This window comes from Symphalangus syndactylus, chromosome 19, assembly GCF_028878055.3.
Source record: "Symphalangus syndactylus isolate Jambi chromosome 19, NHGRI_mSymSyn1-v2.1_pri, whole genome shotgun sequence".
Lineage (NCBI taxonomy): Eukaryota > Metazoa > Chordata > Mammalia > Primates > Hylobatidae > Symphalangus > Symphalangus syndactylus.
Window position 1 is genome coordinate 85013418 of NC_072434.2, and position 25047 is coordinate 85038464.

General features: G+C 43.1%; 1 non-coding gene across 1 annotated transcript; it reads left to right on the plus strand.

Annotated features, from left to right (window-relative positions):
- Window positions 1-8846: 8846 nt before the first annotated feature.
- LOC129459014 (U5 spliceosomal RNA) lies at window positions 8847-8960 on the plus strand. Its single transcript, XR_008649833.1, has one exon. It is a non-coding gene; the product is annotated as a U5 spliceosomal RNA (small nuclear RNA).
- Window positions 8961-25047: the final 16087 nt, after the last annotated feature.

Consider the following 25047-nt stretch of genomic DNA (forward strand, 5'->3'; position numbering starts at 1 on the left):
AGGAGTTTGAGACCAGTCTGGCCAACATGATGAAACCCCATCTCTACTAAAGATAAAAAAAATTAGCTGGGCGTGGTGGCATGTCCTGTAATCCCAGCTACTTGGGAGGCTGAAGCAGGAGAATTGCTTGAACCTGGGAGGCAGAGTTTGCAGTCAGCTGAGATTGCACTCCAGCCTTGGTGACAGGGAGCGATTCCATCTCAAAAAAGAAAAAAAAAAAGAGTGAAATCATAGGGCTATGGAAAGGGAACCCGTGAGCTGAGTCAGCCTCTGGATAGGGGCCACAGGACTGATTGAGCCAGGACTCACAGGTCTGGGTGGGGTCTGTCAGTTGCTAGAATGCAAAAGTCTGAAAAACATCTCAAAAGAGCAACCTTAGTTTCCACAATAGTGATGTTATCTATAGGAACAATTGGAGAAGTCACAAATCTTATGACCTCTGGCCACGTGACTCTGGAGCACTAAGGGATTACAGAAAAACAGGCTAGGGCACATGACTGGTTATCGTTTAGCTACATCTACCATTTTAGCAGAACTCAGGCTAATCCTCATCCTGTGGGCTTTCATTAGTCTGGCAAAGGCAATATCCGTCCCAGAACAAGGAGGGGATCAGTTTTAGGGAGAGACTATGATCGTCATTGCTTTAAAGTTAAATTATGGACTAAATTTTTCCCATGGTTAGCTTGGCCTGTGCCCAGAAACGAGTGGGGACAGGCAGCCTGTGAGACTAAAAGCGAGGTGGAATCAGCCATGCTACACTTCTTTCACTGTTAGAATCTTTGGAAAGGTGTTTTCACTAGAGGCCTGCTTGTGCTGGCCTAGGGACTCACACTACTCAGAGATGGTGATGACTGAGCCATGCTAGGTGGTTATCCACGCTGGCCACCCAAGTGGCTCCTCAGAGGGAGGTTCACAGCATTTACCCCACCCAGCTTCTTTTGATTCCACAGGCAAATTCCCGCTTATTTCCAAGATCCGGTTCATGATCCGGGGAGTCAATACCCACTTTTCTCTGTGCTTTCTTTGAACTAGTAGTTAAAATCATGAGCTCTAGAGGCAGATAAACTTAGGTTTCCTGGTTCTAGAGTTAACTGCCTCTCTAATTTTCAATAAGTTGTTTAATTTCTTTAAGCCTCAGTTTCCACATCTGTAAAACTCATAGTGTATTGTAATAATTAAATAATGTAGGCTGGGTGTGGTGGCTCAAACCTGTAATCCCAGCACTCTGGGAGGCTGAGGCAGGTGGATCACTTGAGGCTAACAGTTCAGGACCAGCCTGGCCAACATGGCGAAACCCTGTCTCTACTAAAAATACAAAAATTAGCTGGGCAGGGGCCAGGCGCAGTGGCTTACGCCTGTAATCCCAACACTTTGGGAGGCCGAGGCGGGCAGATCACAAGGTCAAGAGATCGAGACCATCCTGGCTAACACAGTGAAACCCTGTCTCTACTAAAAATACAAAAAATGAGCTGGGCGTGGTGGTGGGCACCTGTAGTCCCAGCTACTCGGGAGGCTGAGGCAGGAGAATGGCGTGAACCCGGGAGGCGGAGCTTGCAGTGAGCCGAGATCATGCCACTGCACTCCAGCCTGGTGACAGAGTGAGACCTTGTCTCAAAAAAAAAAAAAAAAAAAGGTAGCCAGGCATGGTGGCCTGTGCCTGTAATCTCAGCTACTTGGGAGGCTGAGGCAGGAGAATTGCTTAATCTGGGAGATGGAGGTTGCAATGAGCCAAGATTGCACCACCGTACTTCAGCCTGGGTGACAGAGTGAAGTCCCATCTCAAAAAAAAAAAATTTTTAAATAATGTATAAATGCAGTCAGCCTCATGCCTGGCGTGTGTTACATTTTTAATAACTGCTACCCACTTCATTATTGATATCATCATTACTTTGTTGTATTATTATTGTGTTCCTTTGTATTTCTTTCCTATAAAGCTCTGAGCAAGTTTGGAGAGCAGGGATCATATTTTATTTTTATTAATTTTCCTGAACATCTACCATGATGTCTGGCACATAACAGACACTCCATAATTGTTTGCTGAATGAATGGATCAATGAATCAGCAATTGCTTTGAGGTGTCCCTGCTGGAAAATGTGTTTGTATGCTTTTTTTTTTTTTTAAAAAAAAGGGAAAGTATGCAATGGGTTTGGGATAAGGCCAGAGGTTTTTCTTTTATGTAGGTCTGGGACAACACGTTGTCAGCATCCCCGTGAACTTGGAGAGAGAGAACTGGATGGCATACCTTCCAGATATATCACATTAGGTGACAGAAAGCCTGCCACGCTTCATTCCTAGCCCTGTGTACTTTAGAAACAACAAGTAATCGCTGTAATAACTACCCTGTCCAATGTCTTGCCTTCTCTCTGCTCATGGTCTGTCTCCCTAATTTATCCCCACCACCAAAGCGAGAAGACTGCTCTCAAACTCAGGGCTCCGTGGACATGCCAGCATGGTGTTTAGTTCGCATTTTGCCTGAGGTGTTACAGCCATGTGGATTCACTTGAACAACAGGAAAGCCAAGCCGATTCCCAAAGGATTCCAGAAATGACTTTTGGAAGCACATTTAAAAAATTCCCAAATGGATGTGCCTGAAGTAAGAAAAGCCTGCAAACAAGTATATCCACCTTCACAGTGACAATCTCTCCCATCTCAGTGCATTCTTTTAGGGTTGGTGTTTCCAAGTGTCGGATAAGACCCCCTAAACTATATGTGTATTATCACATCTCTAAATATTTAAGCACAATTCTCTATCTAAAAAATTTCCACATTTTCCATGGAAACCCTCCAGTTTTTCTAAATTCACATGTACTCTTTTTGTTGTGTGTCTGTGGCAGAGTCTCGCTCTGTTGCCCAGGCTGGAGTGCAGTGGCGTGATCTCAACTCACTGCAACCTCAGTCTCCCAGGTTCAAGCGATTCTCTTGCCTCAGCCTCCCAAATAGCTGGGATCACAGGCAGGCACCACCACGCCCAGCTAATTTTTTGCATTTTTAGTAGAGACAGGGTTTCACCATGTTGCTTAGGCTGGTCTTGAACTCTTAAGCTCAGGTGATCCGCCAGCCTCGGCCTCCCAAAGTGCTGGGATGACAGGCGTGAGCCATTCATACTCTTTATGAGGTGAGGTTCCTACACTGTTACCCTCAGAAAGGAAGTGTATTTGTGTGTGCACGCACGTGTGTGAGGTGGGAAGGTAGCACTTATGGGTGAATTATCAAAAGATTTCACAGATTCTAGAAGTAGGTCATGTATCTCATGATCTTCATGTTGGAAAGATTTGTTTGGTTCCTGAAAAACCAGTCACTTATGCCTATAGGGATATTTGCTCACCAAATATTCATTGAGCACTGCTGTACACAGGACTCTACTAAACATTCTAGAAAATGAAAAAGGCTCTGGATGGGTAAGAGTCCAGTTGTGTACAATTATCCAAAACACAAGAAAAGACAGAAATGATGCTGGTTATAGCGTTTAATAAAGAGTAATTATTTCTGGCTTGAGTGAGCTGGAAAGGCTTCAGAAGGAAGTGAAATTTGAACTCAGTCTGGAAGAATGGGTAGTTTTGTCATTAGTGGAATAGAAGGGATACAGTGGAAGAACATTCCCAGAAGGTAGATCGAGAAAGAACAAAGAGCAGCGCTGGAAGGTGACTCAGGGATACACTCAGGCCTGTTTGTTCCAGTAGAGCTTTTACATTGGGAAGTAACAGGAGGAAATTTTGCAAAGTGGACAAGGGTGTCTAAGAAAAGACCAGAATGGCAGTAGTGTTAAACAGGACTCATTAGTTTGTAGTGGGTAAAGATAAAACTAATTAATTAATGACTTAGCATCCTTCAGGAAAACAAAACAAAACAGAAACTCTCAAGCTTTAGGAAAGTAAGGGGAGGGGAGAATCATTTAGCTTGGCACACATTGAGGCAGTTCAAGGTATCAAGAGAACCCTGAGAGAGGGTGTAATAGGGATTCAGTGGCTCTCTTACTCCAAACTGCCATCTATTTCTTTTACTTTCTTTCCTTTGTTTATTTGTATTCTCTTCTAATATGCAAGTCTTTGCCTGTAGCCCCAACTTTTTTGTTTGTTTTATTTTTAATATTTTATTATTCTATATTTTATTTGAGACAAAGTCTCACTATGTTGCCCAGGCTTGTCTCAAACTCCTGAGCTCAAGTGATCCTCCCACCTTGGGCCCCTAAAGTGCTGTAACTATAAGTCACCTCACTAGACAGCCCCAACTTCATAGTCCTCTATTATTGTGATTTCAGAGGCAAAATTGCCTCTTGTACAGCTCCAAACAAAAAATATAAGGGCGGGCCGGGCGCAGTGGCTCATGCCTGTAATCCCAGCACTTTGGGAGGCCAAGGCAGGTGGATCACCTTAGGTCGGGAGTTCGAGAACAGCCTGACCAACATGGAGAAACCCCATCTCATTAAAAATACAAAATTAGCCAGGCGTGGTGGCACATGCCTGTAATCCCAGCTACTCGGGAGGCTGAGGCAGGAGAATCGCTTGAACACAGGAGGCAGAGGTTGCAGTGAGCCGAGACTGTGGCATTGCACTCCAGCCTGAGCAACAAGAGCAAAACTTTGTCTCAAAAAAAAAAAAAAAAAAAAATATACAAGGGTGGAGCTCTGATTTCTGTGGCTTCAGCCACACGACCACCCTAGTTGAATCACATGACAATGGGAAAGAGGCATTTTGATTGGCCAGCCCTGTGTCACATTCCTACTCTGTGAGCCATGAGAAAGCTTTGAGGACAGGCAGGTACAATAACCGCCAGCTTTCACTGCACCATGCTAAGAGTTTTATTCTGTCGTGAATTAATTCATTCCTTCACATATTCATTTCTTCAGTTTTTTTCTTTTGAAAAAGGGTCTCCTCTGTTGCCCAGGCTGGAGCACAGTGACGCAATATGGCTCACTGCAGCCTTGAACTCCCAGGGTGAAGGGATCCCCCCACTCAGCCTCCTGAGTAGCTGGGACCACAGGCGTGTGCCACCACACTGGCTAATTTTTGTATTTTTTGTAGAGACAGGGTTTTGCCCTGTTGCCTAGGCTGGTCTCGAACTTTTCAGCTCCTGCCTTGTCCTCCCAAAGAACTGGGATTACAGGTTTGAGCCATTACGTCCGGCCTGACTTTCATCTTATAGACAATGGAGAATTATTAAAGGATTTTTCATCTAGTAAGTAACAGAGATTGTAGTGGTCTCCAGGATGCATTAGAATAGAGAAGAGTGGTCTCCAGAATGCATTAGAATGGAGCCAAGTGACAACCATATAAAAAGTGACAAAGCCTGAGCCAAGGTAGGACAGAGAGGGAAGAAAGGAGGTGACAAATTGGGTACGTGAGAGGTAGGTCATCACATCATGAAATTACCCAATAGCTCTTTCGTCAGTGAAGGTCCCACGTATTGCGTAAGATTACTGGAGCTTTTGCTGAACTCCAAAATTTGACCTCTGTACTGAGTTGTTTTAGGATCCAAAACATTATGTAGCAAGGAATGGAAAGTGTTTTATACAAATACTTTTTTAAATGTCCATAAATGTCTAATGTCTAATGCAGTGTACAGATTCATCAAATGTCAGCAAATTAGTGCTGACCTTGTAGCCACAACACCCATCTGCTTATCCCCATGCCGGGAATAGGCACAATCCTGGCTGGACTTTACCCAGCAGCGTAAGTGTAAGCTGAAATTCACCACCCTCGGTATACCCACAATCAAGGATTTTGAGTTGTACTTGAGATGAGGCCAGTATGATGGTGGAATTGTTAGGGAAACAGGGACATGGGAGAGCCAGGGTGACATCATTTTCAAATCAATTCCATCTTAAAACTAGCAAGACACACTCCTTGCCAGTCACGACCCACGGTCGTAAGATGTTTACCACCAAGGAAACAGCTTAATAACGCCTGCAAGGACAAACTCCTGTGACAACAAAATGCCCAGATGTCCCAACATTGCAAAACAATATGTGCTTTTAAGGTGACTACAGTCATGCTTTGATGTACTTACGCACCAAAATGCCAAGGATAACTTTCTTTAAATCAACAAAGTAATAAATGTCATTTTTTCGGCTCACCCGCATGTAGACATAGCTTAGCTTTTACACAGATAAGATCCCTATATAAGAAGAGTTTAAAACAAAGATGATGCATTCTTGGTCTTGCTTTCTGAGGACATTCTCGCTCTGTAACTGAGTAGATTTCAGTAAACTATCTCTTCTCACTGTACTCTGCAACTCACTTTGAATTCCTTCTTGCGAGAGATCCACGAACCCTCTCTTGAGGCCTGAATCTGGACCCTTTTTTCCAGTTGAAATGTTTTCTCTAGACATATGCATTTCCTTTATGAATGAAGAAATCCTTCCATAGTTTAAGCCTTAGGAAAGTGAATGTCTCTAAGGCAGTTTCCTTCTGTTTTTATTCATGTCATTAGAGAATTACGTGATAGGGAGGTGAAGGCTTTCTCCTGAGTTTTCTGCAAAAAGAAAAGGTTTGTTACCACTTGCAATGGTGAAAGTCCCACAGCCAATGGGCACATAGTCCCACTAGCTATGTGACTGGGTGAGTCACTTCACTGCTCCAGGTTACAAGCATCTCTTACGTAAAGTGAGCATTAGATCATTTCTGAGCAGGTTGACCATATAATTAACTTTCTAGAGTGAAAGTGGGTGCCTTTGAAATTACACCAAGACAACAGGCATAAACTGGGGCTATCCTGGAGAAACTGGAACATTTGGTCACCTCTCTCTAAAGAAGCTTTGAAGCTCTGAAACTGTTTGGTTCTCAGGTTCATTTTCTGCACCCAAATCCAATCCTTGAGATGGTCATGATGTTATAAACTTCCCTTTGGGCAGGATATGCTTATTCTGTTTGGGGGAATAGTTCAACTTAACAGAAATGTCCATCTATCCCTTAGCTACAGCAGAGGGGTGAAATCCAACTCCAGACATAAGCTTCTCCCACAAGGGTTGATATTCAGGTCCTGAGAGAGAATACTTTTTCTCCACAACTGGGGACCTGGCTGATCATGAGCCAGTTCTAATACTTTGTTGTTCTAGGAGTGACATTCGCCAGGCATGGTGACTCACACCTGCAGTCCCAGAACTTTGGGAGGCTGAGGTGGGAGGATTGCTTGAGCCCAGGAGTTTGAGACCAGCCCTACCAACACAGGGAGACCCTGTCTCAACAACAAACAAACAAACAAACAAACAAACAAACAGTTATTTAAATACCAAAAATGTTTTAAAAAGTGTTTAAAAAGATTGCAGTGAAGACTGGTGCACATATATCATTGTCTTTCAACTGTGGCAGTGACAATAACTGTGATCCTTGCTATCAGTTTGCGTCTCATTGAAGGGATTACAGAAGTAACCTATGAGCAGCTGTCTTTTTTACCTGCATATCGATGGCAGGAGTTGTAATTTTCCATTTAGAGCTAACCTACTTCACTGATTAATACGTTCATTCAGCAAATATTTAATGATTATAAACTATGCACCAAACATTGTGTGGGAGACCCAGAATGAAGTGGGAAATACAGGTGAAATAAGTGGTTAATTGATGATTACAATACAACATTATAATTGGTGGAATCGAAATCTCGACAAAACACTAGAAGAACACATATTTTGTGAGATAGTTGATTTCTGTCTTTAAATGGTTTTCCTGCCTACATCATTTAAAATTACCTCAATTCATGAAAATGCAGGGATACGGTTAACCATCTTGTCATCCAATTCTACTATGCTTTACAACCCAGAGGAGTTGAATTAAGATTGAATTTCTTGTTGGTGGTACTGGATTGACATGCAATGTAGTCACACCAAAGTGACATCATATATGTATAAATCCCCTCTTGCTGGAAAGAATCTCAGTCTCATCCATATTTTGTATCCCTCCTCATTTATTTCATTTATTTTCCTTCTCTGTTTGTTCACACACACACTTAGTCACACATCTGGTGTCTTTCTGGGACACATATTCATCCCTGCCTTCTTCACTGTCTCACACGCTCACTGTCCTGGGTACATTCACATCTCTATCACTCACTCTGTCAAAGTCTGTTGCACACTGAGTTTCTCACTCTTAAATACACATGACCTCAAGTTTGTAATTTCCTACAGATGCTGTCTGTCCCGGGGGACAAATTCTCTCTCCTTTGAGCACAGGGCCATTCTCCAACAGTCTCGCTTTCAAAGACACACACCCACATCTGCAGGCACTCACGCTTTTGTCGACAGCCCCTCCCACACCTCAGGCGTCTCACTGGTGATTGGAGTAGGGACAGGAGACAGGATGGGTGGAGGAGATACCAGTAAGTCATCTGTCCTCCACCCACATTTTCTTTCTTAATTTGTTTTCTTGAATTTCTTTCTTCCTTTCTGGTAAGCAGGGAGAGAACTTGCTGAGTAGCATGGTAGGACTCTTTGCAAGTGTCATTGTGGTGCTAAGGATGAATGAAGGGGAGAAGGCATCGCTTAGAAGGATATCACTGGAGGAGGCAGAGAAACATTTCACTGTCCCCAAAGAGAAAGGCCAGTCTCGCTGAACAGCTGCTCTTCTAAGAATTCTTACCACTGGGACATTTTGTTGACATAAGGCACTGTGTCTCTATGAAACAAATTGGAACTCTAGCAGAGAAAACATATCAAATTATCTGAAAGATTCTTGAGTATTGATTTATATCAGGGGTTGGCAAACATTCTCTAAAGGGCCACATAGTAAACATTTTAGGCTTTGAAGGCCATATGATCTCTGCTGCAACTTCTCAACTTGGCCATTATAGAGTGGAAGCAGCCATAGACAATACATAAATCAATGTATGTGGCTATGTTCCAATAAAACTTTATTTATAATGCTCATTCTTTAGAATGAATAAATTTTTTGCCATTTACTAAAAGTTTCCATAGAGAGGAACAGTGTGAGTTGATAACCAGATTTTTTGAGGTCTTGCTTAGGCAGGGCTAATAAAAAGTTTTTAAAAAAAACTTTATTTAGGGCAGGCGCAATGGCTCATGCCTGTAATCCCAGCACTTTGGGAGGCTGAGGCAGGTGGATCACCTGAGGTCAGGAGTTCAAGACCAGCTTGTCCAACATGGCGGTGAAACCCCGTCTCTACTAAAAACACAAAACTTAGCCGGGCGTGGTGGCACATGCCTGTAATCCCAGCTACTTGGGAGGCTGAGACAAGAGAACTGCTTGAACCTGGGAGGCAGAGATTACAGTGAGCCAAGATTGCGCCACTGTACTCCAGTTAACCATCTTGTCTGGATGTTGCACATCCAGCCTGTGCAACGGAGGAAGATTCTGTCTCAAAAAAAAAAACAAAAAAAAAAAACTTTATTTATAAAAACAGGCAATGGGCTGAATTTGGACCATGGCTCTAATTTGCAGACTCCTGATCTATGTAAATGACATCATGTTTTGCTCTATTTTTTTCTTTTTTTGTGATTATGATTTAACTTGAAAATGACTAGATAACTTTTCATCAAATTTGGAAGATTTATTTATAATGGTCAGACATAAAAACTGGATATATACTTTGAGAAAAAATTCCCTTTTGGTGAGCCATGATGAAACATAAGAGAGATAATTGACCGAGTCACCTGACACCTGTCACGGCCACCTCCGAGGGCCGGGGTGGAATGAGTGCCAGGGTTCTGCTGTGGGCTGCCAGCGACACCTTGTGTAACAGACCCAGAAGCTCTTTAGGGTCCAGGGAGGCGTAGGCGCCAGTGACAACCAGGACATTTCAGGAGACAGGCTGACGTGCCAGGCGGGAGAGGTAGAGCCCAGCGGCCCTGAGCGGCCCAGGGATGTGGTGAAAATGGTGTTTGTAGACCTGTCAGGCTGGCGGATCCAGTGAGCTGCAGAGTCGGAGGACAGTGTTCTCCACCTGACCCAATGCCACGGGCTGAACCTGGAAGGCGCCTGTGAAGCCTTCCTGGCATGCTCCACCTGCCATGTGCGTGTGAGCAAAGACCTGGACCTTCTGCCTCCTCCCGAAGACGGGGAAGACGGCATGCTAGACATGGCCTCCCTCCTCCAGGAGAACTCCCCGCTGGGCCGGCAGATCGTGCTGACGCTAGAGCTGGAAGGGGCAGAATTCAGCCTGCCCTAGAACACCAGGAACTTCTGCGTAGACTGCCATATCCCCAAGCCCCACTGACGCGGACAGCCGGAACTTCCCGGATTGTCATGGCCTCAGGGCCAAGACTGAAGGAACAGCCAAGTGTCAGCCGAGCCCAGCTCAGAGCACGTACAGTCCCGAGAGAGACAGGAAGCCTCCAAGAAGGACAAAGCCCCCTGCTTGAGAGAGATCCCATGTCCAAGCTCTGGTGGGGACAGGATCTCTAGTGGGGTGGTCTTCCCCAACCCCTGAGAATAGAGTGTAAGTAGGGTAGAGTCAGATTGGAGCTGCAGTAAAACTATGTCATGGACCTAAAAAAAAAAACAACAACAGAAAGAGAGATTATTTTCTAGAGTATGTAGTGACTGTATCACACAACAAGAACAGATTAACAGTTTATTCAGTTGTGAGCCCCAGCTGGATTTTCATCAGCATCAGGCTGCCGCTTCTTAGGTAGGCAACTCTCTGTAGGATGCTCCTGGTGTAAAAGAAGATAATGTACCCTGGGAACGAGCCCCAGGACAGAGAAGCTGGGATGTTGGGTGTGGGTGAGACATTGTCAGTATGCAAAGCAAGATTGAGGAGCAACTACGGGTCTAGTTCTGACTCCAGCAATCGATGGTCCAATTAAGGTTTTCAATTTTTTTTTCTGTTCCAGGAAAACTTCATCTGAAAGTGTCTGCTTCTTGAGCCAACTAGCTGTAGGGTACAGAGATGGACACTAGAGAACAAATGCACTAGAGATACACAATATAGGTAGTTTCAGATTTGCATGTTGTTCCACTCTTCATTAACTTTATTTTGCTCTTGAGATGCTATTTAAGTTTGGTAACCATTTCTTTTTCCTCTTTTCTTTTTAAGACAGTCTTGCTCTGTCACCCAGGCTGCAGTGCAGTGGCGCGATCTTGGCTCACTGCAAGCTCAGCCTCCTGGGTTCACGCCATTCTCTTGCCTCAGCCTCCCAGGTAGCTGGGACTGCAGGTGCCCGCCACCATGCCCGGCTAATGTTTTGTATTTTTAGTAGAGACGGGGTTTCACCATGTGAGTCAGGATGGCCTCGATCTCCTGACCTCGTGATCTGCCCACCTCAGCCTCCCAAAGTGCTGGGATTACAGGCGTGAGCCACCGTGCCCAGCCAAATTTGGTAACCGTTTCTAAATAATAGAATAGAGTGAAGCTCTTTCAACGAATCGGGTAGCTATATGCATCATGAGATATTTAAACAATATGTTGTTAAATAAATGAGAAAAGCAGATTGCACAGAAGCCCTTATAGGAAAATCTCATATTTGTGTATGTCTGTGTGTACATACTTAGACACACATATGCATTTGCCTAGAAAAAAGTTCATAGAAATACATACGAATTTTGAACAGTGATCATTTCTGGGCAGCATGGGACTACCAAGGAACTCTACTTTTTCCTTACCCATTTTTCTTTCTCTCTCTTTCTCTTCCCCTACATGACCAAGTATTAGAATTATAATTCAAAAGGCAATGAGGATTTTTCCATTTAAAATATTTATGAAAAATTCAGTAGTTATGACTTCAATTCCAAAAGGAGGAATTATCCATATGTTGAGACTAGGGAAGAGAAAGTCTTACCCTACCGCGTCTTCCTTGCCGTTTCTGGATGGGTTATTTGGGGTACAGCACATTTTCCGTGATGATTCAAAAAGTGTGTTTTATCAAGCAAAAGGATCACTTTCCCCTTGCAATATACATTAGCTATGAATGAACAGGTGACTCATCATTTAATTAAGGGGGAAAACAGATAGATACTGAAAGCAACGTCCTGTGCAGTTTTAGGCAAATTACTTAACCTTTCTGAAAGCCTGCTTCCTGATTTCTGTAACAGGGTTAATAATACACACCTTCCAAATGTATGAGGATTAAATGACAGTATATGGAAAACACCTAGCCGATCTTGACATCTGGTAAGTGCTAAAAAAAAAAAAAAAAAGTTCCTTTCTTTCCCATTCTCACTTTTTTTTCTCCTCCAGCAACAGCTTTCCCAAATAAGAAGAAAAAGCCCTGGGCTATGCTGCCATCTTCAATAAGTCCCATTGCATATTCTTCCCCACATCCTAAGCCGTTGGCCTTCTCTTTCTTTCTCTGAGAAGGCAAATACCCAGACGGCAAGAATATGCTGGAGTAGGAAACAGATGGCAATCCAGTCTGCGCTTTGAGTGGCCAATATAATTTTATTTTAAAATGAAACTCTAGAAATAACATTTGAAATAATCCAATTACTCTTGATAATACCATGTTTGAAAAGGAAATTTGAGTCAGGGAGGTCCTATTTTAAATCTGAAATTTGGCTTACTGCATGGAATAGAATTTCCCCATTATTCGCCAGTTTCCCACATAATCACCACCCCCTCGCCAGGCGCTCCTATGCCCAAAAGACTGCCGAGATTTATATAAAGTCCTGTTTCTTTCTATCAATGAAATATTGCCATTTTGATGTGTGCATATTTCCTGATTCTCAGTTCTTTACTCGTCACTGTCTTTCGGTGTGCATTGGCATGTCATACCTCCCTACCAGGGATGATGGGACTTTAATTGTAGACAGAGGTATTACTACCAATTATGTGATGTTTCTTATCAAAGGGGAGCAGTTTCAACCTTAGCATAGCCCAGACTGAACTTAGAAACTTCCCTGATAATCTTTTTCTCCCCTCTATCTATTTTCTCTTGTGGTGGAATCACATTCCATCATGTCACACAGTTGCGAAGCAGAACACTGTCCTTTATTCCTCCTTTGCTTTTCCCCATGTCCAAACAGTCATCTAGTCCTCTCCATTCCTGCCACCAAGGCCCTAATCCAGGCCTTTATCCTCTCTTATTTGATCATTGCAAGACCAGCTTTCCAACTGGAGTCCTTGCTTCTAGCCTTTTTGACCTCAGATCCATCCTCCATTCATTCTGTTACCAAATGCAAATTTGATGATGACTTTTGTTTGTTTGTTTGTGGGTGCTCATTGGCTCCTCAGGACCTATAGGATAAACTTTAAGTGTTCTAATATAGCATTTAGAGCCCTTTGTAATACATTTCTAGATATATCTCCTGCCATTCTCTACTTCCAGTCTTCCATTCCAGAAGCACTAAACTGATTCCAAATCGCTGCGTACAGCATGCTACCTCATGAATTCAGCTTTGGCTAATGGCTGTTTCTTCCTTGGAATACATTTTATCTCCTCATTGACTGATTCTCCTTGTTCTTTAAGACACAATGTAAGTATGATAGTTCTATGAGGCTTTATCAAACTCTCCTGGATAAACTTTCTCATTTTGCATGCTTTTTAATGTAACTTTTTCATTGCACTTACCAATTTGAATTAACACTATTTATGTACTTGTGTTCCAAATGATTCTGTTAGCTCCTTGAGGGGATATATTGTTTTATTATGGCAATGAAGTGTGTTACAGAGATTGAAAGACTGTAGACTTTAACAGGTACTTGTTGAATAAATGAATTAGTAAAAGAATTAATTCATGGGTAGTCTATTAGTTATTTATTGCTTCATAACAAATTACCGCAAAGCTCAAAGAGATAAAACAACAAATATTTATTATCTCGCATAGTTTCTGTGAGTCAGGAATTCAGGAGGAGCTTAGCTGGGTGGTTCTGCTTCAGGGTGTCCCGGGAGGTTGTAGTCAAGCTGTCAACTGGGATTACAGTAAACTGAGGGTTTGGCTGGACTGTAGCATCCAATTCCAAGCTCACTTGGGTGGCTGTCGGCAGGAGGTTTCAGTTCGTTTCCACAGTGGGCACTCATGACACGGCAGCTGGCTTCCCCCAAGTAAGCGATCTAGGAGACAAAGAGAAAGTGCAATCAAGAGCAAGCTGTGGTGTCTCTTACAACTTAATTTCAGAAGTGACATGTCATCACTTCTGCTGTGTTCTCTTGGACACACTGACCAACCCTGGCGCAATATGGAAAGGAGTTACACAGGGTATGAATATCAGAAAGTGGGGATCATTGGGGATCATGTTGGAGGCTGGTTACTGCAGGCAAGTATTCTCAATGTTCTGAAAATCTTCCTGAGTAAATATTCTCTTTTGCCTACTTATAAGGCCATTTCTGCTCATACAAGTTATTCAAAGAATGAACAAGACTGAATCATGCAGGATTGGACAAAGCCTCTCTAATTTCTGGAAATTGTTTATTTTATAATTTTTTTTTTTTTTTTAGACAGTCTCACTCTGTTGCCCAGGCTGGAGTGCAGTGGCGCGATCTCAGCTTATGCTGCAGCCTCCCGAATAGGTGGGACCACAGGTATGCGCCACCATGCCTGGCTAATTTTTGTATTTTTTGTAGAGACAGGGCTTTGCCATCTTGGCCAGGCTGGTCTCGAACTCCTGACCTCAAGTGATCTGCCTACCTCAGCCTCCCAAAGTGCTGGGATTACAGGCATGAGCCACCCTACCCCGGTCTATTGATTTCATAATTAATGAGGAGAGAGAGAGAGATAATTTTCTTGGTGAGGAAGATTAGAAGAGGGAGAGACACATTTCTGTTAGCAGTATTGATTTAGTGGCACTGGATGGGCTGGTCCAACACTGAGGTATTTATTGTTACTGGTTCTAAAGGCTCACACTTGATACTTATGCATTTTTGCAATTTATGGATATCTGACATATAATCCAAGAATACCCTGATTGAATGGACAGGTAAGAAATGACCACTGCAACTAGGTTGATTGTTATAGTCAGGAAAGTGGGAAAGCAATGGAAATAACAACAACAAAAACAGCCCAGTGAGGTTCCTAAATCAATGACGCTCAGCCCGGGGCTAGAAAGGAATTCAGTCAAGCACACAGCCAGGGGATACAGCTTGCAACAGGCTCTGCTGACAGCAGTTCTGCTAGTCAAGCTCCTTTGGCTTATTTGTGTGGTTAAAATATGAATTAACCTCATTCATATATACCCATAAGGCAAAGGTTTGAAATGGCTTTTTTTTTCCTTTTTTTTTTTTTTGAGATGGAGTCTCACTCTGTCGCTCAGGCTGGAGTGCAGTGGCACGATCTCAGCTCACTGCAACCTCCACCTCCCAGGTTCAAGCAATTCTCTGCCTCAGCCTCCCAAGTAGCTGGGATTACAGGCACCCACCACTACGCCCAGCTACTTTTTGTATTTTTAGTAGAGACAGGGTTTCACCATCTTGGCCAGAGTGGTCTTGAACTCCTGACCTCGTGATCTACCTCCCTCAGCCTCCCAGAGGGCTGGGATTACAGGCGTGAGCCACCGCGCCCAGCCTGAAATGACTTCTTAAAGGAAGATGCACTTGCTGGTGGACAACGGCTCCCCGTTTCCTACGTTTTACTTTCCAGCCTAAGCCTTCCTTCCTCCTCTAGACTCTCACTTTCTCTCTAGTCTCAATTCCCCTGTGAGGCTTATCTTCATCTTTCCAATCCCTTAATAGCTCTTAAATCTCGTCACTCAACAAAGCTATATTGTAGTGAGATATAAATGCCTTCAATTCGATATGGGTGAAACTTCCCACATCAGAAGGTTTGCATAAATATCTCAAAGTATTTTCTTTTTCTGAACAATTCTAGATTTTGGGGAAACAGAAATCTCAGTTCATTTATCAGGTAGTTTCCCTCAACTCAAAAACCTCTGGTTATTTTGGAGAAAATGATTCATTTATTCATCTGATTAATTTACGTATTCAGTGACCCAGATTTTTTAAAAAATCAGTATTATCTGATAACCATGAATTCAAGAAGATTTTAAAAGACTTATAATGATGATTCTTTACAGTAGCTATAAATAGTTGCTTAATATGTGCCTCATTGTCTTCCGCCGTAACATTCATTTATAAACACTGTGTCGACCAAGGCACTGTTTCTGGTAGGATCTAGGAAAACAAAAATGAATAAGGCATGATTTTTCTTTTATTTATGGAGTATCTCTTTCCTTTCTGCTTCCACAGTCTTTTTAAATATACATTTCTCCTCATTTGCTCACAAGGTAGATCTGAAAAAATGTACCATACCAAGTATCATTTTAAAATATTAGTTTTTAAATCTAGTGTGTTTCTGATGCCTGGAAAAGCCACAATCTGCAGCTCCACCCCTCACGTCAGTTCTTGTATAGTTTCCAGGGGTCGGCTTAGAGGTTGATTTCTCCCTGGCTACATGTGTATTTCCCATGCCTCACATTTCTAACAAGCAGTGGCACTCTCCCCTCCCAGACTTACTGGCTTCCCTCCACAGGGGAAGTAACTTAGCTGGTTGAAAACTTCGGGATAAGGATGAGCGAGTGTGTAACCTCCATCTCTGGCTTTCTCTTGTGTTACCAACCACCCACAGGCTACACCTGTTCTGGATTTCTACTTTCTTCAGGCAACAAGCCCAGCGCAGGGAGCACTAATGGTTTAGCATCGCTGTTTCAACTGAGTGGCTAAATGTAATTTGTGATGAGCAGGAGTTGGAAGTCATTTTGCCTTTGGGTCCAAGTCACTTTCTCTGAACCGTATCAGCAACAAGGCTGACATATTGAAACCTATTTGATTTCTGTGTCTATTTTTCAATTGGTCCCTAACACTCCAGAGAAGCCCGGGTTCCATTCGATTTTTCAGTTATATGCTCTCATTACATCCCAAGTCTTCATGACTCTCCTTTCACCATTCTTTTTCTTCTCCTTCTGCTATTCCCATTACACACATGTTGCATCTTTTGAAATTGTCCCACAGTTCTTGGATATTCTGTACTATGTCTTCCTTTTTTTTTCTTTTTGCAATTTTTTTTTTTTTGCATTTTCATTTTGCAAGTTTCTATTGACATCTTGTTAAGCTCACTGATTCTTTCCTCAGCTGTCTCTAGTCTACTGATGAGCCCTAAGCGCACTATTCTTTCCTCAGCTGTCTCTAGTCTACTAATGAGCCCATGAAATGCATTCTTTTTTTTTTTTTTTTTGAGGTGGAGTTTCGCTCTTGTTGCCCAGGCTGGAGCGCAATGGCACGATCTCGGCTCACTGCAACCTCCACCTCCCGGGTTCAAGCTATTCTCCTGCCTCAGCCTCCTGAGTAGCTGGGATTACAGGTATGCACCACCACACCTGGCTAATTTTTGCATTTTTGGTAGAGATGAGGTTTCACCATGTTGACCAGGCTGGTCTCGAGCTCCTGACCTCAGGTGATCCACCTACCTTGGCCTCCCAAAGTGCTGGGATTACAGGCATGAGCCACCACACCTGGCGAAATGCATTCTTTTTTTCCATTACTGTTTTTGATTCGTGGCATTTCCTTTGGATTCTTTCTTAGAGTTTTCATTTTTCTGCTTACAGGTTACCTCCCTTTCTGCATGTTGTCCACTTTTTCTATTCAAGCCTTTAGCATATTAATCATAGTTATTTTACATTTCCAGTCAGATAATTCCAGAATGTCTCCCATACTGAATCCGGTCTGATGCTTGCATTGCCTCTTCAGATTGCTTTTTGCCTTTCAGCATACCTTGAAATTTTTTGCTGCAAGCTGGACGTAATACACCTGGTAAGAGGAACAGAGGTATGTGAGGGTTTGTGCTTTCATTCTTTTCTGGCTCAGAGGTAGTCTATGCATATCGTTTCTTTAGCTCCGGTGTCAGAAGCTAAAATATCTTCCAGCGTCATTGTTTTTGTCTCCTCTGTTAGCTTTGGGTTTTTCTAGAGACTTTTTAAATAGAGTTTGAGGCTTCCAGTTATTTTAGCTGTATTCCTCTGTTATTACACTAGAGCCCTATTGATACGGTGGTAGGGTGAGGAGGATGGAAAATATTTTGTAGTCTTAAGATTAGATCTCAGTCTTTTGGGGAGTCTGAGTTGGCTATTTTCTTTCTCCTATGTGGAAGTCTACAATATACTAGAGTTGAATATCTCCCTTGTTATAGGTTGGTTAAGCTTTGGTAAAAACCCCAGTCAGAGGCTCTGGTAAAATAGTTTTCCTTTGGCTGGGTGTGGTGGCTCACACCTATAATCCCAGCACTTTGGGAGGCCGAGGCAGGTGGATCATGAGGTCAGGAGTTCGAGACCAGCCTGGCCAATATGGTGAAGCCCTGTCTTTACTGAAAAAACAAATATTAGCCGGGCGTGGTGGCACGTGCCTGTAATCCCAGCTACTCCGGAGGCTGAGGCAGGAAAATCGCTTCAACCCAGGAGGTAGAGGTTGCAGTGAGCTGAGATGGCGCCACTGCACTCCAGCCTGGGCAACAGAGTGAGACTCTGACTCAAAAAAAAAAAAAAGAAAAGAAAATAGTTTTCCTTTGAGGGTAGCCCCCTTTTTCAGGAGAACAGAGGTGTCTGGTCATATTTGAAAATGGCCCCTCTTCTTCCCCTGCCAGAACTAGGAGAGGACTTTTTTTCAGATCATCACCGCAAGAACCTGGTAGAGCTCCTGGAGATAAACCTCACAGAAGTGTGAGGGCTCCTTAAGACTGGGCCCCCTGGAAGCTTTAGGCCTCAAGTTAATCTACACTGAGCACCCACCAATTCATTAATTACAGTTTTCAGTGTTCCTGCCATATTAGGTCTAGCTGTGGGGATTTGGCTGGAAAGCTGTGATTCTCTGTATCCAGCTGTCTGTCTTTCTAGCTTTCAGGGCAGCAGTTTGCCCTGTTGCCTCAATTCTGTGATGGATCTAAGAAGAGTTGTTGAGTTTTAGTTTACTCAGCATTTTTTTCCTTGTTAGGAGGATGGAAATAATGACTCCTAAGCTTCTTACATTTGGGAACAGAAACTGGAACTTCATTCAAGTTATGGTACTTACTTTTTTTGTGCTTCATTTTCTTCATCTGTAAAATGAGGATAACTATAATATCTAACTTACAGGATTGATGTGATGCTTAAATCAGTTAAGTGATGTACAGTGATTGGAATGGCCCCTGGCATGTACTAAATTCACAATGAGTATTACTATTAAGAGGCACCAGGGCAGGGGCCAGATCTGCCTTGTTCATCAGCACTCCCTAGTGCATAGCAGGCCATGACTCAATGATCTGAAAGCCTGGCTAAAATATCAGTAGTCTCTGTCATATCACAGACTTTCTCTGGCTTGTAGAATTTTGGCACTCTGCTCATGTTTGTGGGCCTTTCACTCTGAATCACAAGCGTGTGGGGGTGATCCCCTGATTGAGGACAGGGGCATCTTAGCTACTTTTTGTGTATGTTCATTAGGGATGAGGGACTCACGAGTGACTAAAGAGATTTACATTGTGATATCATTTTATATATCTCATGAATCCAATAGAACCTACGATACAGGTCTGCATCGGCTGTCAACCCCCTGCACAGGATGATGGCATCCGTCATCAACTCTGTCCTAAGTCCCTCTGGGATCTTCGGTTGATCTTTTTATCTTGCTGGTTTCTTACTTGTCACCTGTAAAAAAGCAACATCACATCCTTATGTGAATGTCTTGCCAGTCTAGGACATCATGGACATGACAGAGAACAAATCTAGAACTCCTTATCTGAATAAATTTGACCATGTCAGTGAGAGCACCTTATGACAGAGGAAACTGGGTAGTCTCACAATTTCAATTCCAATTATATAGTTTTGGCTTTACTTCATCTAGTGGTTAAAATCAGAAGTATTTATTTATTTTTCAATTTTATTTATTTTTATTGATATGTAATAGACGTACATATTTTCAGGGTACAGTGATAATTTAATACATCCATGTAATTTGCACAGATCAAACCAATGTACCTGAGAGATCCATCACCCTAAGTATTTGTCTTCTCTTTCTGTAAGAAACATTCCGATTATTCTTTTCTAGCTATTTTGAAATATGCAATAAATCATTGTCAACTCCAGCCACCTACGCATCTAACAATCGCTAGGTCTTATTTCTTCTGTAGAACTCTGTATTTGTACTCATTCATCAACCTCTCCAATCAGCAGTATTTAAATTTAAATTGGGTCTTTGCTCCTTCTCTCCTTCCTTAGTTTTGTTCTAGTTTCTTTAACAACTTATTTTCTCTTAGTCTTATATCATCCAGTCTCCTCTATAAACGGAGGAGGAGTCATCTTTTTTTTTTTTTTTAGACGGAGTCTCGCTCTGTCACCCAGGCTGGAGTGCAGTGGTGCCATCTCGGCTCACTGCAACCTCCACCTCCCAGGTTCATGCCTTTCTACTGCCTTAGCCTCCCAAGTAGCTGGGACTACAGGTGCCCACCACCACGGCCGGCTAATTTTTTTTGTATTTTTAGTAGAGACGGGGTTTCACCGTGTTGGAAAGGATGGTCTCGATCTCCTGACCTTGTGATCTGCCCGCCTCGGCCTCCCAAAGTGCTGGGATTATAGGCGTGAGCCACCATGCCCGGCATCTTCTATAACAAAGTCATCCACCTTCTATAAATGGAAAGAGTTGTCTGAAGTTACAGATTTTTGGTTTTGCAACTGTTGGCCTTTTATTGGGATGCTTTCAAAATGGCAGACAAAATAAATGAACAAACACAATTTATGCTTTTTTTAAGACAGATTTTGCTCCTGTCAATTAACAAAACAAAATAAAAGAAAAACAAACTTCTACCCATAGAGGGTAGGAAAGGTTGGCTACAAGAAAAATAATTAGCACCTGCCAGACGTGGTGGCTCACGCCTATAATCCTAGCACTTTGGGAGGTTGAGGCGGGCGGATCACAAAGTCAGGAGTTCGAGGCCAGCCTGGCCAATGTGGTGAAACCCCGTCTCTACTAAAAATACAAAAATTAGCCAGGCGTGGTGGTGGGCGCCTGTAGTCCCAGCTACTTGAGAGGCTGAGGCAGACGAATTGCTTGAACCCAGGAGGCGGAGGTTGCAGTGAGCCAAGATTGCACCACTGTACTACAGCCTGGGAGACAGAGCAAGACTCCGTCTCAAAAAAAAAAAAAGAAGAAGAAAAAGAAAAAGAATTTGCACTTACTCAGCATTTTATTCCATTTTCCTAATCTTACTGTTACTTATTCTAGAGACTAAAGTGCTTTACAAAGTCTTATAAACTTCAGTAATATCTCATGCAATAAATGGAGGAAAATTAAAAAGAGGAAAGAGAAAAGAAGCGAGAGCGTAACATGGAGGTTAAGACACAAAAGTAATCAGTCAACAAGGACCACAGATTGGCTCTAAAGTTTCCAGTAGTAACTCCTAAAAGGAGAGCCTGATTAATCACAAACTTCATAATTAATAATCAGAAGAAAACAAATCAAATACTCTGAAGAAGCACAGCCGTTACAAACATTCCTAAGAGACTGGAATGAGATGTCTGCCCAGGATTATCCTAAAGATCGTCCAATGTGATATAGCGAATCCTACCTGCAGCATCATTCTTAGCATCCGTATGTTGATGCAGGCCACAGAACTCTCTTTTGATACACCTCACTCCCACTGGTGGTCCCATATGAACTAAAATTTCAGTTAGTGCAATTCAGGCCAAGGTGATATAGCTCAGAATCCTTATCTTCTGGCAACCCTGCCTCCATAAAGGGGTGAATTTCAGAGTAACCACAGAAACGACTAAGCATATAGTCTTTTTCTTTTTTTTTTTTTTTTTTTTTTTTTGTTGAGACAGTCTCGCTCTGTTGCCCAGGCTGGAGTGCAGTGGCGCGATCTTGGCTCACTGCAACCTCCGCCTCACAGGTTCAAGCGATTCTCCTGCCTCAGCCTCCCAAGTAGCTGGGACTACAGGCACACACCACCATGCCCAGCTAATTTTTGTATTTTTAGTAGAGATGGGGTTTCACCATATTGGCCAGGCTGGTCTTGAACTCCTGACCTTGCGATCTGCCTGCCTCAGCCTTCCAAAGTGCTGGGATTACAGGCGTGAGCCACTGTGCCCAGCCATGTATAGTATTAAAACTACATATCTATCCTGAAATTGCTTCTCTCCACGGTTGTTTATAGATGTTGTGTGAGCTGAGATCTCTCAGGAGTGAGCTGAAATCAATGATGCAGTACCTAGTGACCAGTGACAATATAGTTGTCTCTGTACGCCTCACCTTATGCGCATGTCTGTTGCCACCACCCCTTTGGAGAGCCACCTCTTCACACTTACTCTATTTCATTAGCTTTCTTGTGGGCATCTCTGCCTCCAGCCTCTCTCACATACTCCTCCCGATGAGCCTCACAAAACTTCCCTTGATCAAGCCACTTCCTGTTTATAGTGCTTAAGTAGTTTCCCTATTGCTTGAATAATAAAACGCATCAATCTTATCTTAGTATTTAAGACCTCACCATTACAAACGTATCTATGGCATCTCCCCACACAAATGTTTGAATCCTCTGAGAACAAATGCCACTGTTGGAAGTTTTCTCTGCATCACAGTGTTATTCACTTCCTCTTATGCTATCAAGGCCTACAGAAAACATACCATGCCTTCAAATCTCATCTTAAAATACCATCTCCTCAGGCCGGCACGGCGGCTCACGCCTGGAATCCCAGCACTTTGGCAGGCCCGAGGCGGGTGGATCACGAGGTCAGGAGTTCAAGAGCAGCCTGGCCAAAATGGTGAAACCCCGTCTCTACTAAAAATGCAAAAATTAGCCGGGCACGGTGGCGGGCGCCTGGAATTTCAGCTACTTGGGAGGCTGAGGCAGGAGAATCGCTTGAACCCGGGTGGCAGAGCTTGCAGTGAGCCGAGATCACACCACTGCACTCCAGCCTGGGCAATAGAGTGAGACTCCGTCTCAAAAAAAACAAATACACCACCTCCTCTGTGGTATCTTCTGGATCCTGCTTCATGCTTTGCCCTCTGCATTCTTGTGTAGCGTGCACCTCTCAAGTGCTGATCTCACTCCAGTTTTCATTTCAAGAGGTCTTTCCCAGTGCACTGTGCTCCAGCCACACTGGCTTCCTTCTATCTACAGGAACACCGTGCTCCTTTGTGCCTTGGAGCCTTTGATCACTCTCCTCTCTCTCCTGCCACGCAGAAGCTGTCTCAGTCCTTGAGGGATACCACACGTAGGCCTCCTTTAATAAAGCTCATAGAAGCAGATGTCCCTCTTCATTCTTCGTCTTCACCCTGTGTGACTCTTTTCCTAATGTGTAATTCAAGATGTCATTTGTTTGCCTACTTATTACGTCTTTCTCCTATAGATTGTGAATATCAAAAGGTAGGCTTGGGAGAAAGTTTTGTTCAGTGAATGAATAACAGATATCATGCTTGCTGTTATATTAAAATGTTGAAATTGTTTTGTTTATTTTGTTCTGTTTTGTTTTGTTTTGTTTTGTTTTGAGACGGAGTCCCACTCTGTTGCCCAGGCTGGAGTGCAGTGGTGCGATCTCGGCTCACTGCAAACTCTGCTTCCCGGGTTCACACCATTCTCCTGCCTCAGCCTCCCGAGTAGCTGGGACTACAGGCGCCGGCCACCACGCCCGGCTAATTTTTTTGTATTTTTTAGTAGAGACAGGGTTTCACCATGTTAGCCAAGATGGTCTTGATCTCCTGACCTCGTGATCCACCCGCCTCGGCCTCCCAAAGTGTTGGGATTACAGGCGTGAGCCACCGTGCCTGGATGAAATTGTTTTTATTAAGCATCACAACTCCTCTGTGCCTAGCCCAGTATGACAAATAGAAGATGACTGGTAAATAAAGATGACTGTTGAATTTAGTTGACTGTGTGGCTCGTTCCCCTTCATGATTTGTAAAACTCTTGAGGACAGCAGTGGTACTTTAAAAAAAAAAAAAAAAGTTTTATTTTGAGACAAAATCTTGCTCTGTCACCCAGGCTGGAGTGCAGTGGTGTGATCATAGCTCACTGCAACCTTGAATGGGGCTCAAGTGATCCTTCTGCCTCAGCCTTCTGAATAGGTAGGACTATAGGCGCACACCACCGCACCCAGCAGATTTTTAATTTTTTTAGAGATGGGGGGTCTCGCTATGTTGCCAGGGCTTGTCTCGAGCTCCTGACCTCAAACAGTACTCCCTCCTGGGCCTTCTAAAGTTGAGATTACAGGTGTGAGCCACTGCACCCACCCAGCAGTACTTTTTTTTTTGAGATGGAGTTTCTCTCTTTGTTGCCCAGGCTGGAGTGTAGTGTGGCACGATCTTGGCTCACTGCAACCTCTGCCTCCTGGGTTCAAGCGATTCTCCTGTCTCAGCCTGCCGAGTAGCTGGGATTATAGGTGCCTGCCACCACGCCCCGCTAATTTTTTTGTTTTTTTTTGGATTTTTAGTAGAGACGGGGTTTCACTGTGTTGGCCAGGCTGGTCTCGAACTCCTGACCTCAGGTGATCAGCCCGCCTTGGCCTCCCAAAGTGCTGGGATTACAAGTGTGAGTCACTGCGCCTGGCCCCCAGTGGTACTTTTTATGCCGTTCTATATAACACGACTTTCACAAAATGGCACACATTATAGTGCATATTATTTTTATACAATCAATGGATAGAATATGGGATTATGGAAGATACTTAGCTTTTATTTCTTCTGAGAAACTAGTAGATCAAATACATATAATTGAAATTATGATATTTTAGGACAGATTATCATAGTGAGTAATTATACTGTCACATATAATTGAAGCAACAAATTATAATGCACTATAAATAATAGGCATGTTTCTAGAATACTGTATATATTTTTGGCAATTACTTTAGTTTGCAAGGCTGTCAGACCAGCCATCCTCATTTACTTCTAAAAGGAGCATGTTGCCATTTCTACTCTCTCTTTTCTGGGATCCAGAGAGTATTATACTTATCGGCTATATATATCATACCCACAAAAGTGTTTCTATAAAAGGTGTTATTTTGGTTATTGCAAGGTCCAAATTTGAACAGCAGCATGCTTAGTAGATCAGTAAAATGATGTATTGGAAAGAGCTTTTCCTTCAGCTTATGACTGAAGTAGCTTTAAGTTGTGGCTTCACAATAGACACGTTTTGTTTTTGTTTTTGGGGGGAAACATACAATTTTGTTACAAGCATAGATCGCATAGTGGTCAAGTCAGAGCTTTTAAGGTAT